Source organism: Chenopodium quinoa, unplaced genomic scaffold (assembly GCF_001683475.1).
Source record: "Chenopodium quinoa cultivar QQ74 unplaced genomic scaffold, ASM168347v1, whole genome shotgun sequence".
Taxonomy (NCBI): Eukaryota; Viridiplantae; Streptophyta; class Magnoliopsida; order Caryophyllales; family Amaranthaceae; genus Chenopodium; species Chenopodium quinoa.
Window position 1 is genome coordinate 284,220 of NW_018742577.1, and position 13,851 is coordinate 298,070.

The window sequence follows — 13,851 nt, forward strand, 5'->3', positions numbered from 1 at the left end:
CTACAAAAGCTGAAATAAAATATCAGCAGCATGCATCCGGTCACCCACCCCTTGGTTGGTTTTGGGGTGGGATGGTCTACCCAGCCGGAAGAATTAACTTGCCCATCCGGCTGGGAGAGAAAGGCCAGGGACGACATATTGTCGTCAGATTCTTGGTCGTTGAGGAGTTGACCGCCTACAACATTATCCTTGGCCGGCCAACCCTCAACGTAGCCAAGGCAGTAATCATCCCGTCTCTGATGCTCATCAAATATGAGAGGGATGACGGCTCTGTTGGTTCCTTGAATGGGGATCAGAAGACGGCCCGGGAGTGCTATCTCTCAGCCGTCAGGGACACTGTGGCCCTGACAGGGTAAAGTCGTATCCCCTAATAAAAAATAATTCCTAAATCACTAACTAAGGTAGATAGGGAAGTAGGGTCGATCTCCACAGGAAAACAAGTCTTTTTACTCCTAATTAAATATTATAATCTAAATTATTTAAGTAACCAATATTTATGAATGAATAAGAAACTAAACTACAAAGAATAGGAATAGGGAGAAAACAATATATAAAAGGATCTAGGTTATAGGTTCACCAATAAATAATACTCCAGGGTAAAACATAGTAATCAATCATTGACATTGCATAAATAACATGATTAACAGACTCTCGCAATTTATTAATCAACATAGATCTAACAGGCTCTCGCAATTTACTAGATCTAAGTTCTTATTGAAAATAGCCTTTAATATCAAATTAACATCTGCTCGATTCATCAATTTAATATTGCTATACTTTTACAAGCCGCAATTGTAAAACATTAAAACAATCCAATAAGAAATTATCATGCAATACCAACAATCAATAATAGTCAATCATCAATGCATCAATTAACCAAATTGTAAAGGGCTCTCGCTACTTATTACAATCACACAATTAATTTATCGGTATTAAACCTCATCTCTCGAATCTTGACTTAACCATTTATAAATTAACTTGCCTATTGAAACTAGACCTAAACATTAATTCTCATCTCTCGATTCTTGAATCAATATTGTCAAACTCATGCATAAAAGATAGGCCTAATCTAGTCACAGAGCATTAAATCAGTCAATAGGAAATTAATCTAGCATTGATAATCAACAACAATAATTTACCCCTTCATATTATTTATTACATCCCCATAAACCCTAGAAATTAAACTATTCACACATAATTAAATATAAACTAAGCAAAGCAATAAAATAAATCATGATCAAAGGAATAAAATAAATAACACAGATTAAGGGAAAAGAAATCGTTACCAAAATAAATCTGAAATTAATCAAAGAAATAATAACAAAGGTTTTGAGAGAGAGTTTAGAGAAAGAAGTCTAAGTAGAGAGAGAAAACTAAGAGAAAGGATTAAGAGAAGAAGAAGAGGTAGTAAAATCGTATTACGGAGGAGTAATTATACTCCGTACAAAAATCCTAAACTAAAACAAATTAAAACGACGCTAATCGTCTCCTAAATATACACGCGCCCGATCGGGCGAGGCACCGCCCGATCGGGCGCGCCTTTTTTCACCTCTAACACTAATCTCGCGCCCGGCCGGGCGCGTCACCGGGCGCTCCTCCCGCCCGGCCGGGCGCGCCTCCGGGCGCCAGCCTTTTTGGCCGGGCGGCTCATTTGGGCCAATATTTGGACTTCGATTGGTCTTCAATCCTTCGGGCCAATCTGGGTTTCCTCTTTGGGTCTTGAATACTCGGTCCAAACGCCCCGATATCACCTATACCGAGCCCTTAATCACCGGTTCGATGACTCTAACCGGCCCTGGGCTATAAAATCTGGTCGTGCTTTTCCAATGCTCGTGATTGCTCCTAAATATCTCGGGAAAATACTCCAAAAGCATAAATCCCTGCAAAAGTCAACCAAACCTACGAAAACACTAGAAAACACCAATTAGTAATAAAAGTGGCTCTAAAGAGCCAAAAACACTACTAATTACGACCAAGGGACGGGGGTAAAATACAATATAAAATAGACACATCAGGCCCCAGGCGATTAGGAACCAATTGACCTTGACAATGTCAAGGATGCTGATCCAGAACCTGCCCCACCAGCAGCCGGAAAGAAAAAAAAGGCACCTCTGCTGGTGGAGGTGAAGAAGGAGAAAAAATAGCAATCACTGACCGGTGAACAGTCAGATGAGCTCCGTTCCCAACCGGCTGGTGAAAGCATTGATCTCGTTCTGGATGACAGCCTTCCAGAACGTATTGTAAAGGTTAGGACGGTCGCTCATGCTACTTTGGGTGCAGACTTGCACCTTCTGCTGAAGGAATTCAAAGACATTTTTGCCTTTGAAGTGGAAGAGATGTCAAGCGTCAGCCCGGATCTTGCTGTCCACAAGCTCGCCGTGGATCCTAAAAAGAAGCCCATCCGGAAAAAGAAAAGAAACCACGGTGAGGAGAGAAGTCAGGCGGCAGCTGCCGAAGTCAAAAAGCTGCTAGACGCCAGGTTCATCCGGCATTGTAATTTTCCCGACTGGGTGGCCAATGTGGTCCTTGTTAAGAAACCGAATGGGACCTGGCGCATGTGTGTTGATTACACAGACCTCAACAAGGCGTGTCCAAAGGACAGTTACCCGCTTCCAAAGATCGACAGTCTGGTCGATTCTACAACCGGTCACGCCTTGATGAGCTTCATGGATGCCTACTCCGGCTTCCATCAGATACCCCTGTGGAAGAAAGATCAAGAGAAGACGGCCTTCGTCACTGATTAGGGGTTATTCTGTTATACTGTGATGCCGTTTGGCTTGAAAAATGCGCCTGCCACTTTCCAACGGATGATTAATACGGTCTTCATTTATAAGATTAGGAGAAATGTGGAGGCGTACATTGATGATATGATAGTCAAATCCAAGCTCTAGACGGATCACCTTGTTGATATCCGAGAAACATTCACCACCATCAAGCGGCATAAGGCTATGTTAAATCCTAAGAAATGCGTCTTTGGTGTTGAGTCTGGGAAGTTTCTCGGATTCCTGATTTATCAAAGGGGGATAGAGGCTAACCCTGAAAAGATACAGGCGGTGATAGACATGAAGTCACCCCGTTCTGTCAAGGAAGTGCAGAGACTCACCGGCTGTCTGGCCGCCCTGGGGAGGTTCCTCAGCCGGTCAGGCGACAAGTGCCTCTACTTCTTCCAAGCAATCAGGAAGAAGACCAGATTTGAATGGGGGGATGATGCTTAGACGGCATTCCAGAGGTTGAAAGAGCATTTACATTCTCTACCTAGGTTGGTCAGTCCTTTACCTAGGGAGACGTTGTACATGTACTTAGTCGTCTCAGATCATGCCCTCAGTGCCGTTCTCCTTGCTGAGCAAGACGGCGTGCAGCTCCCGGTTTACTTCATTAGCCATGTTCTTAAAAATGCTGAACTCCGGTATCCCATGGTTGAAAAATTTGTCCTTGCTCTGTATATGGCTTTCAAAAAATTGAAGCCCTACTTGCTGGCACATCCGGTAGTGATTTACACCGACCAGCCACTCAAGCGGCCAATGTCTACCTTGGACTCATCCGGGAGAATGTTGAAATAGGCTATTGAAATACAAAGTCTTGAAATCACTTACGAACCAAGAAAGGCAGTGAAAGGTCAGGCGTTTTCCGACTTCATTGTTGAAATGACCCGTCCGGTGGCTCCGGATAATCTTGATCAGGTTTGGAAAGTGTATGTAGACGGGAGCTCTACAAAGAACGGCTGTGGTGCAGGCGTAATCTACGAGTCTCCTGAAGGGGACAGATTTGAATATGAACTACGCTTCAAATTTCAGGCCTCTAACAATGAGGCGGAATATGAAGCCCTGCTAGCCGGCATCCGCATGTGTAAGGCGGCAGGGGCCATGAAAATTGACGCCTACTCTGATTCTCAATTGGTTGTTAGCCAGTATGAGGGAAGCTACGAGGCTACTCATCCGGCTATGATTAAATATCTTCGGGCAGTCAAAGAAGAGACCAAGGCACTTGAGGAATTCCGGCTGAATCAGGTGCCTAGGTCGGAAAACAACCAGGCGGATGCATTGTCAAAGCTGACATCTTCCGCCTGCCATGATACGCCTCGGTCAGTCTTCTGGGAAGTTCTTGAAAAGAGAAGCATCTATGAGGATCCCGTTGGAATTCTGGACCGAAGCTCTACCTGGATGGATGCCATCCGGGCCTATCTCTCAGACGGCACACTTCCTAACTCTCCATAGGAAGCAGCCATCCTGAAAAAGCGAGCTGCAAGATTCGAGTTGAAAAATGGAGAACTCTTCAAGGCGGGATTTTTGAAGCCTTTGTTGAAGTGTGTCACCCCAGAAAAGGGGAAAGAAGTTCTCGAAGACTTGCACTCGAGATTCTGCGCCTCTCACATAGGCGGCAAGTCCCTAGCCGTCAAAGCCAGACGGCACTATTTTTGGCCCACACTTGAGGCAGACGCCAAGGAGTTGGTGAAGAAATGTGACAAGTGCCAAAAATTTGGCAAACTCATTCACCGTCCGGCTATTGATCTGACGGCCATCCACAGCCCAATCCCTTTTGCAAAATGGGGCATGGACATTCTAGGTCCTTACACGCCTGCTCCAGGCGGAAAGCGCTACATCTTAGTGGTTGTGGATTATTTAACCAAGTGGGTAGAAGCTGAGGCGGTTAAAAACATCAAAACCTCAGACGTGATTTCCTTCATCTGGAAAAACATTATCACCCGGTATGGGGTACCTATGTCTATGGTGTTTGATAATGGTCCTTAGTTCGAGACGCCTCAGCTAAAAACTTGGTTGGGAGATCAGGGGATCTCAAGCTATTTTACATCCGTTGGCCGACCCCAAGCAAACGGCCAAGTTGAAGCCTTCAATAAACTCATCTCAAACGGCATTAAGAAGAAAATAGAAAGAGCTGGTGGCTTATGGGCAGAAGAGTTAATCCATGTCCTATGGGCCATCCGGACAACAGCAAAAGGGGCAACCGGTGAAACCCCATTTCTCATGGTTTACGGTGCTAAAGCCGTCTTGCCCATCGAACATTACGAGCCGACTCTTAGAGTCATGCTATATGATGAAGAGGCAAACTGGGAAGCAATGTGCCTGGCATTGGATTCACTCCCAGAACGCAGGGGCAATGCCGCCTTGCGTCATGAGATTTACCGTCTGAGAATGACGAGATCCTACAACAAAAAAGTTCACAAGCGTCCTTTGAAAGTTGACGACTTAGTGTTACGAAAAATGGAGGCAACCGGTAGGGCCAATGAGCTGGGAAAGCTAACCCCAAATTGGGAAGGCCCCTACCGGATCTATGAAGAAGTAAGGGACGGCACCTACCGCCTGGAAACTCCAGACGGCAGACACCTGCCTAGAACTTGGAATGTAGACAATCTAAAAAAGTACTACTTATGAGAATGTAAACTTTTTGTAAACAGTGAGTCAGTTAATGAAGATTCAGACTTTGTTTGCAAAATTGAGTTATCGTTTGATTTTCCATCCGGGTAATATCCAGGCGGATTCCCCATTTACCTAACTAAGTTCGATACTAAGTGAAGGATACATTTGTTTGACCGCCTGGGTAATACTCGGATCTCTTGTTTATTTAGATTTGATACTTTGTTTATTCAACTGCTTGATTATCCGCCTGGGTAATACTCAGATGGATTCTCCATTTATCTAACTAAGTTTGATACTTAGTATGATCGAATATTTGCCTGTCCGTCTGGGTGATACCCAGACAGACTCGTTTGTTTAAAAAACTGAGTTCGATACTTAGTGTAAATTCAATACTTTGACTAAAAACTAAGCACAAAAACGTTTAGTGGCTATACAACCGGTCTCAAACAAGACTAGAGGCTAAAATGGCCGGATGGTTGCTCATTTTATAAAATCGCCTATCCCAACATGGACAAAGGCGTCTGGCGACACCCCTCCGGGTGCAATCGTCGCAGAGAACATACTATTTGTCGGTTCTACGTACCCATGGAGACGACAAAGATTGAACGACCTAATTGGTCAACTCATAGCCGTCTGACAAAAATGACCTGTGAAGAATGATCAAGTTGCCGAATACCGGATGCCATGGGGCATCAGTCGGTCACCGGATGAAGGTTTCACTTAGGTTATCTATTCCAAAATTGCACTTCCCACCCCAATTGGGGCAAAAGAGTTGTTCAATGGCTATGAAATCTCTACCTAGACGGACAAACGCCGTCTGTGTAGTGACTTGAACGCCTGCCGGTGTACGACTGTGCACTTGGTTTGGGGCAATCACTATTGTGATTGATCGACTTGCAAACATATCAAGCTCTTTACAACATCAGACGTTTTCAAGTCAATCAACCAACTCCACTTGAAACCAACCACACAGCCGTCCAGGGGCAAGGACAGCCGGACTATTGATTAGTTAGGCAAAAATGAAAAATCGCCGGACGCCTTTGATAAGTTAGGCAAAAATGAAAAATTAAAATTTGCACAAAATAAAAATTCAGATGCAAAATGATCAAAACCGACTCAGTCGGTGCATTTAATAAAGTCCACCCAACCAAACGGTTGTAGTGGATTAAAATGTAACCGGACCCCGTCCGGAAGAAAGAAATTGTTAATTAACACGGCTCCACATCCGGTAAATACAAGGATACTCGGCACGCAGGCCAAAAAAAGCAAGTTTTGGCATACAGCCGCTGAATAAAAGAAAAAATAAAAAAGCAGAGATTGGCATACTACCGCTGAATGGTCACTTCTGGCCTGCAGACGGTGCCTCCTGGCCCTCCTTCTCCTCATCATCTGAGGGTATCTCCTGTGCTTCACCAGGACCAAGAAGCTCAGGCGTGGGCGGCTCGTTGTTGGAGTTGACCCAGGCTTCGAAAGAGTCAGGCTCTGGCTCACCTTGTTCTCTCAAGCACACCACGTCCTCGGCGTACCTGTAAGCCAGTGCCCAGACGCCATAATCCACGTCCGGGTACAGGGCAGCCCAGACGATCTTCATCCGGGCGTCATTGTCAGCGTCACTCTCAGCAACAAGGCGGTTTTGCTCCACCTCCAGGGTTGCTGCAAAGTTTATCTGAGCCTGAGCAGCCTCCTTCTCCAGCCTCTGAACCTTGGTCTTCAGTTTGGTGTTCTCTTCAGAAATACCTTTAAGTGTGCCAAGGTCCGTCTGGGCCTTCTTGAGCGCCTCACCAGCCTTTTTGGCGCTCTCGTCCGCCTTCTTTTGGGCCTCCTCCGCCTCCTTCTTAGCCGTCTCAGCATCCGTCGCCCGCTGATTGGCCGTCTTCAGATCTGACTCCAGCTGCTGGATTCTAGACGCCTGTGTCATAATTATTGCTTTAGTTTCAAGTTCATTTACGATAGTCGAGTGTAAAGCAATATTATCAGCGTCTAGGGCGGACTTCTTGACCCTTTTTACCTCTTCCCGTTTGCAGCAATAAGGACGTTTGAGCCCGTCCACCCGCAGCATGGCCTGCAAAAAGTCAGGCGGTATAAGTATTACAGGCGTGATAAAATACTTGGAAAAAACAAAATTGAATTGACAAGTTTCTAACCTCAGCCAGAAGGGATAGAATGCGTTCAAGATTGAACGTCTCTATCTCAGGGATATTGTCCTTATCCCTATTCCGGACGGCTTTCAGCATGGCCTTGGCATGCTTCTGGACGTTTGGCCAGCGGGGAGATTGATCTGCACCACAATCAATACGTGATGAGTGCGAAACTAAGGCGACACCTATTTGTTGACGGCTGTCTGAAGATGACGTCTGTTGAGAGTGAGATTTCACCCGTAAAGGCCACCCCAGCTCAAGCGGGGATTCAAAAGGGTTCTTACCTTCAGAGCCGGCCAAGCGGGAACTGCTTGCAGGCGTGGTGAACCCCGCGACTGCTGATTAGGGGTTGACAAGATCAAGGCACATGCTGCCGCCTACCTTCTCGAGTCGCCCCGCTATCCGCATCTGCTGATACCCGGATGAGGCACCAGGAGTTGATGTAGAGGTGGATTTTTTTATTTTGTTGAGAACGGCAGGGTTCTCCTCCCTAGCCCGTTTGAGTTGTTTCTCAAACGACTTTCCAACCTCTCCTCCCGGCAAAAATAACCAAAGTTAAGGTTAGCATCCGGAAAAAATGATTTTAAAGGATCAATTTATGAAAGGGTCAGGCGTTTGATACCTTGGCCTTGACCTCAGCCGCAGCTTTCTCCGCAAGATCTTTGCGGATGGTTGCAGAAGACCGCTTGGGAGTTTTCTCTGACTGCAACATGTTTAATGCTTCTTCTGCAAAAAGAAAGAAATTGGTCAATATCATAAATCAATTTCGATAGAAAAATACTACAGACGGATATAAACTCAGGCGCATACGTTTTGTAAACATGTGCCCTAGCCCGCAGGCGGATAAGAAACACTCATCCCTGAACCAGGCGCTCTTAGGGATCCAGTTCTTGGAAACTTTTATTATTTCCCCGGTTGACAGAGTTGCGTCTGTGAGGCCGAAAAAGTCTGCCTCAATTATCTTGTTAAAATCTTCCTCTGGGATCCGGGGAAGAGCGCACTTCCTGCCCAACAAGTCGGGCTTCTTATTGTACAGACGGAATTCATAATTTTCCCGTCTGGTTGGGGCTGACATCAGGTAGATACTGTGCTTCCAGCCATCGAACTTTGAGACCTTGTCCAAGGTCATCATATATTGAGGCTGCGTGGTTAGAGTGTACCACGCCCTCCAGCCGCCTGGGCTTCTGCTAAGATAGTTCATACTAGCAAAAGCCTCCCAGCCGGGGTTAAGCCCCTGAAACTCGCAGGCGGCAACGTACCCCAGAATGTTTGTCCAAGAGTTGGGGGTAAGTTGTCAGATTCCGAGGCCGTAGCCTCTCAAAATTGCCTTCACCGCCTAGTGAAGGGGAAAGCGGAGACCAGTCTTGAACGCCGCCTCATAACAGCCAAAATAACTGTTGGCGTTCTGTTCATCGTTCTCCCAGGCGATGGTGCCATTCTCAGGCGGCACCCGGATTCTATACCCGTCTCCTAGCGGGTGTATTTGGGTGAAATTCTTTAAGTTCTCCTCCATTTGGATCCAATCTTTGGAGGAGACGTGGATGTTGAAGGGATCATCCTTCTCGTTCCACTTTTTCCTTTCTTCCTCCTCGCTATCCGGAAGCGGGGGCAAGTCGTCAATGCTCTCAGAGGTAGGGGCGAAGCTGTCGCTCTCCGTCTCCTCCTCACTTTGATTCAAGGGGAAGAGGCGACCTCGTCGCCGCCTTGGTCGCATTCCTCCAAGAAGGAATCAGCAGGAGTTGAAGGGGCGCGCGGAGGGGATCTCTCTAGAGCCGTCTGGCCTCCCTGACCAGACGTTTCTCCCTCAGGCGTTTGGCCGCCTGAGCCTTCGCTCTTGTAATTTGGATAAGTTGCCGTCTGCTTTATCCGAGCCATTGTGTCCTGCACAGACACGTAACTAGTCGGAATCTGAGGCAAAGGGTGGTCCCAACACCCCGAGACGGCACTCCCAGTCCTAGACTCATCCGTCCCTGGTGACCGGCTGGACTCTAACCTAGGTTGTGCCGTGTGTGTTGGTGATGCAACCATTTATTGCAAGAAATATGTACAAGCGGTGAAAAAAGAAAAAGAGTTGAAAGAGGCAGAGACGGTACCTTTTGAAGAGATATCTGAAACTAGGCGGGTCCAGCTGGGTCTCTAGAAGACGAGCTTTCTTGCTTGCGCCCGACTCAAACGGGTGACATCTACTCTCTCAAAGTTCTCTCTTGAAATTTTTTTGTAAACGTACCAAAATTTATGAGGGTAAACGGTTATATATAGAGGGTAAAAACGAGGGCATTTCCGTAATTTACCCGGAAGGTGAACGGTTACTCTTTAATGGTAAAATTACCGCCAATCGGAGCGTGACACATGTCACAGATGCCATGTGGCGTGCCACGTCACATCTGTGAGGGGCAAATGTTTAGGGTAATTTTACCTCGCCACGTGGTCCAATCAGAGAACGACACGTGTCAGCCTCAGGATGGCCCAAAGTGGACCAATCTCTGCTTGACACGTGTCACTCCAGAAAATAAGGGAAAAAGGGCGGCCTTCAGGCCCAAATCTCGAGAAAGCCGCAAAGCGGCGGAGCCCACCACTGATTAGGGTACAGTGACCTAATCAGGGGCACAAATCCCAAAGACCCTATAAATAGGGAGATGAACCTCTTTTTGGGGACACGTTTTGATCATTTATTACACATTTACTCTTTGATAGAGACATCCTGAGCTAGGAATCCGAGCAGATCAAAACACGGCTCAATTTGGCTCTACTCGAGATGTTAACGAGCACGAGTTGAGCAAGCCCTAACTCGATTCAATAAGCTTGTGAGCAACTTAGTCCAGTTTAGTTTATTTTAGTCCAGTTTAGTTTAAGAAACACCATTTAAAGAAACACCAATTAAACTGGACAGTTGGTGACTTAATGTTGTATTTAAGAAACAACATTCAGTCCAGTCTAGTTAAGTTTAGTCCAATATTCAGTTTAATGATAAAATTCATTCTTTCCAACGATCAGATCGTGAGCTACTTGACTCGAAAGTCAAAACTTTATCGATCGAGCACGAGTTGAGCAGAGGTTTATTGGCTTGAAACTTTAATGAGCATGAGGTGAGCACATGAAAAAAGTTTTTGAGCCGAGTCGAGCACCCCTTAGCTCGTGATCGACTCACTTAATTAACATCCCTAGATCGCACAATCTCTTATCTATTACTTGTTGCCTTGTTGGTGACTTAATGTTTTATTTTAAGAAACACCAATTTATTACTCTAAGAAAATTATTTTTCTCCAGTTGGAAAGAATGAAATTTTATCATATTCCAAAACAAGACTATAATTTTTTTTATTTTTTATTTTGTTTACCACTAACCACATTTTGTGCTCAGATTTGAAACAAAGAAGTCTCATTCATACCTTCTCTTCAAGAGATTCCACTTCCTTCATTTTGCTAACTAGCCTCTTCTCCAGACTCTTAGAAGCCACCTCCTTCAAAATTTCTTAAAACACAATTTCGAAGAGTCAGTCTATCATAACTAAAAAAATGACATGAGTTATCATCAAAGACAATATTAATTTACTCATCAAGTCTACTGATATGCCCATTTTATATAGTGTTTTACCCCCGTCTCTTGGTCGTTATTAGTAGTGTTTTTGGCTCTTTCGTGCCACTTTTATTACTAATTTGTGTGTTCTAGTGTTTTCGTAGTTTTAGTTGTATTTTACAGGAAATTGCACTCTTGGAGAATTTTCCCGGGCTTTATGGATCAACTTCGGAAGCTAGAAGGACGTGACCACTTTTAGAGCCCAGGATCGGTGAGAGCCGGTGATTAAGGGCTCGGTAATTGGGATCCCGAGGCATTTGGACCAAGTATTCGAGACCCGAGAGGAAATCCGGATTGGGCCGAGAAGTCTAGCCCAATCGAAGTCCAAGCCTCAAGGAGAAGCAACCGCCCGATCGGGCTACCTCTAGCACGATCGGGCGCGGCAGGACTATTAGGCTGAGCGTGCTGAGGCGCGCCCGATTGTGCGAGCTTCTAGCATGATCGGGCGAGGTTGCTTGAGAAGAACGCGAAGAAAAAGGCGCGCTCGATCGGGCGGCCCTTCGCCCGATCGGGCGCGCGTTTCTGGTAGACCTGATTAAGTTTAGTTTTAATTCTCATTTTAGAAAACGTTTAAATACGTTTTTGTACGGAATTGTTAGACAATCTTCTTTCTTAGACTTCTCTCTCTACTTAGGATCTTTTCTCTCTCTTAACTCTTCTCTCAACTCTTGTTCTTGATTATTTCCATTAATACAGATTAGTTTGGTAACGATTTCTCTTCTCTTAATCTTATTTCCCTTTATCATGACTTATTTTATTGCTTTGATTAGTTTAATTTCTACTACGTGTGAGTAGTCTATTTCTAGGGTTCATGGGGATCCATAAATAATATGAAGGGGTAATTTATTGTTGTTAATTATCAATGCTAGATTAATTTCCTATTGATTGATTTAATGCTCTGTGACTAGATTTGCGCAGATCTTTTATGCATGAGTTTAACAATATTGATTCGAGATTCGACAGATGAGAATTTATGTTTAGGTCTAGTTTCAATAGGCGAGTTAATTTATAAATGGTTAAGTCGAGATTCGAGAGATGAGATTTAATATCGGTAAATTAATTATGTGATTGTAATACGTAACGAAATCCCTTTACAATCCGGTTGATTGATGCATTGATGATTGACTATTATTGATTATTGGTATTACATGATAATTTCTTATTGAATTGTTTTAACGTTTTACAATTGCGGCTTGTAAAAGTATAGCAATATTAAATTGATGAATCGAGCAGATGTTAATTTGATATTAAATGCTATTTTCAATAAGAACTTAGATCTAGTAAATGTTAGATCTATGTTGATTAATAAAATTGCGAGAGCCTGTTAATCGTGTTCTTTATGCAATGTCAATGATTGATTACTATGTTTTACCCTGGAGTATTATTTATTGGTGAACCTATGCCCTAGATCCTTTTATTCATTGTTTTCTCCCTACTCTTAATCTTCGTAGTTTAGTTTCCTTTAATTACAATATATTGGTTACTTTATAATTTAGATTATAATAATTAATTAGGAGTAAAAAGACTTGTTTCCCTGTGGAGATCGACCCTACTTCCCTATCTACTGTAGTTAGAGGATTTAGATATTTACTTTTGATTAGGGGATACGACTTTACCCTGTCATCTACCACCTTCAACCTTGTTATTATTAGAGTCTTCATTGCAAAAGCCAAGGCTCTCCACTGAGGCATTCTCACAATTCTTTAACAAGGTACATATTCGCAATATTTAAATTGAGGATAACCACCTTTTACTTTTAGCTATCAACTTTGTCCAAATAATTTGGTCCATTCTACGAGAAATTGAGCACATCATCTTCAATATTAGAACTTTTCTTTCTCAGTTTCATTGTTGGAGCATTCACCACATGTATGAAGGGGCGAACAAAGCAAATATACAATATAGCAAATATAGATAATTTTGTTGGCGATAATATGGATATAATTTCTTGTAATAACTATAATTTATTTACCATTTTTTTCCAGATACATTAGGAATTTCCACTGTAAGAAGGGGTTTCCTAATGTTTTTTTCTTATTCTTACCTTTGAAAAACCCACACATGTAAGTATAATATATTTTGCAAGGGTGACAAAATAGTTAACCGTCAAACACTTTAGTTTATAGACAAATAAATCGAAATAAGGTGTTTTTTTTAGTTTAATTTAATTTTGTTATTTAAAAATCATTGTTCCAGCTGACAATGAAAACATAAGATTTTAGCTCACAAAATCGGAGCAAATAATATTTTCAAGAGCGATGTAGTTAAATTTTTCTTCATATCTTTTATTTTATTATTATTAAATAATTAATCGCATACATGAAAATAAGTTCAAAATTTAATTAAAGTAGTAGTTAAGTAGAGCAAAATTTGTACAAAAAAGAGATTATTTCAATCTTAAAAAAAAAGATTATATTATTCACACAAATTTTTACAGGCTAAGGGCCTGTTCTCATATGTTGAAATTCAATTCAGTTCAGTTCAGCTCAGCTCATTTCAGTTCAGTTCAGCTTTTAATTTCTTTCTCTTATAAAATATTCATTCCAATTCAGCTCCTAATTTCCTTCTCTTATAAAATATTCATTTCAGTTTAATTTAGTTCAGTTCAGTCAATAAGAACATTCCCTAACTAGTTGGCCACAGATCATGAAATTAGTTACTTCGTATAAGAGTTATTTGATCAGTGTTACGGAGTAAAATAGTTACTTCATCCGTGACTAGCTTTACATGGCACGGAGTATTTTATGCGAAGTGAACAAAAT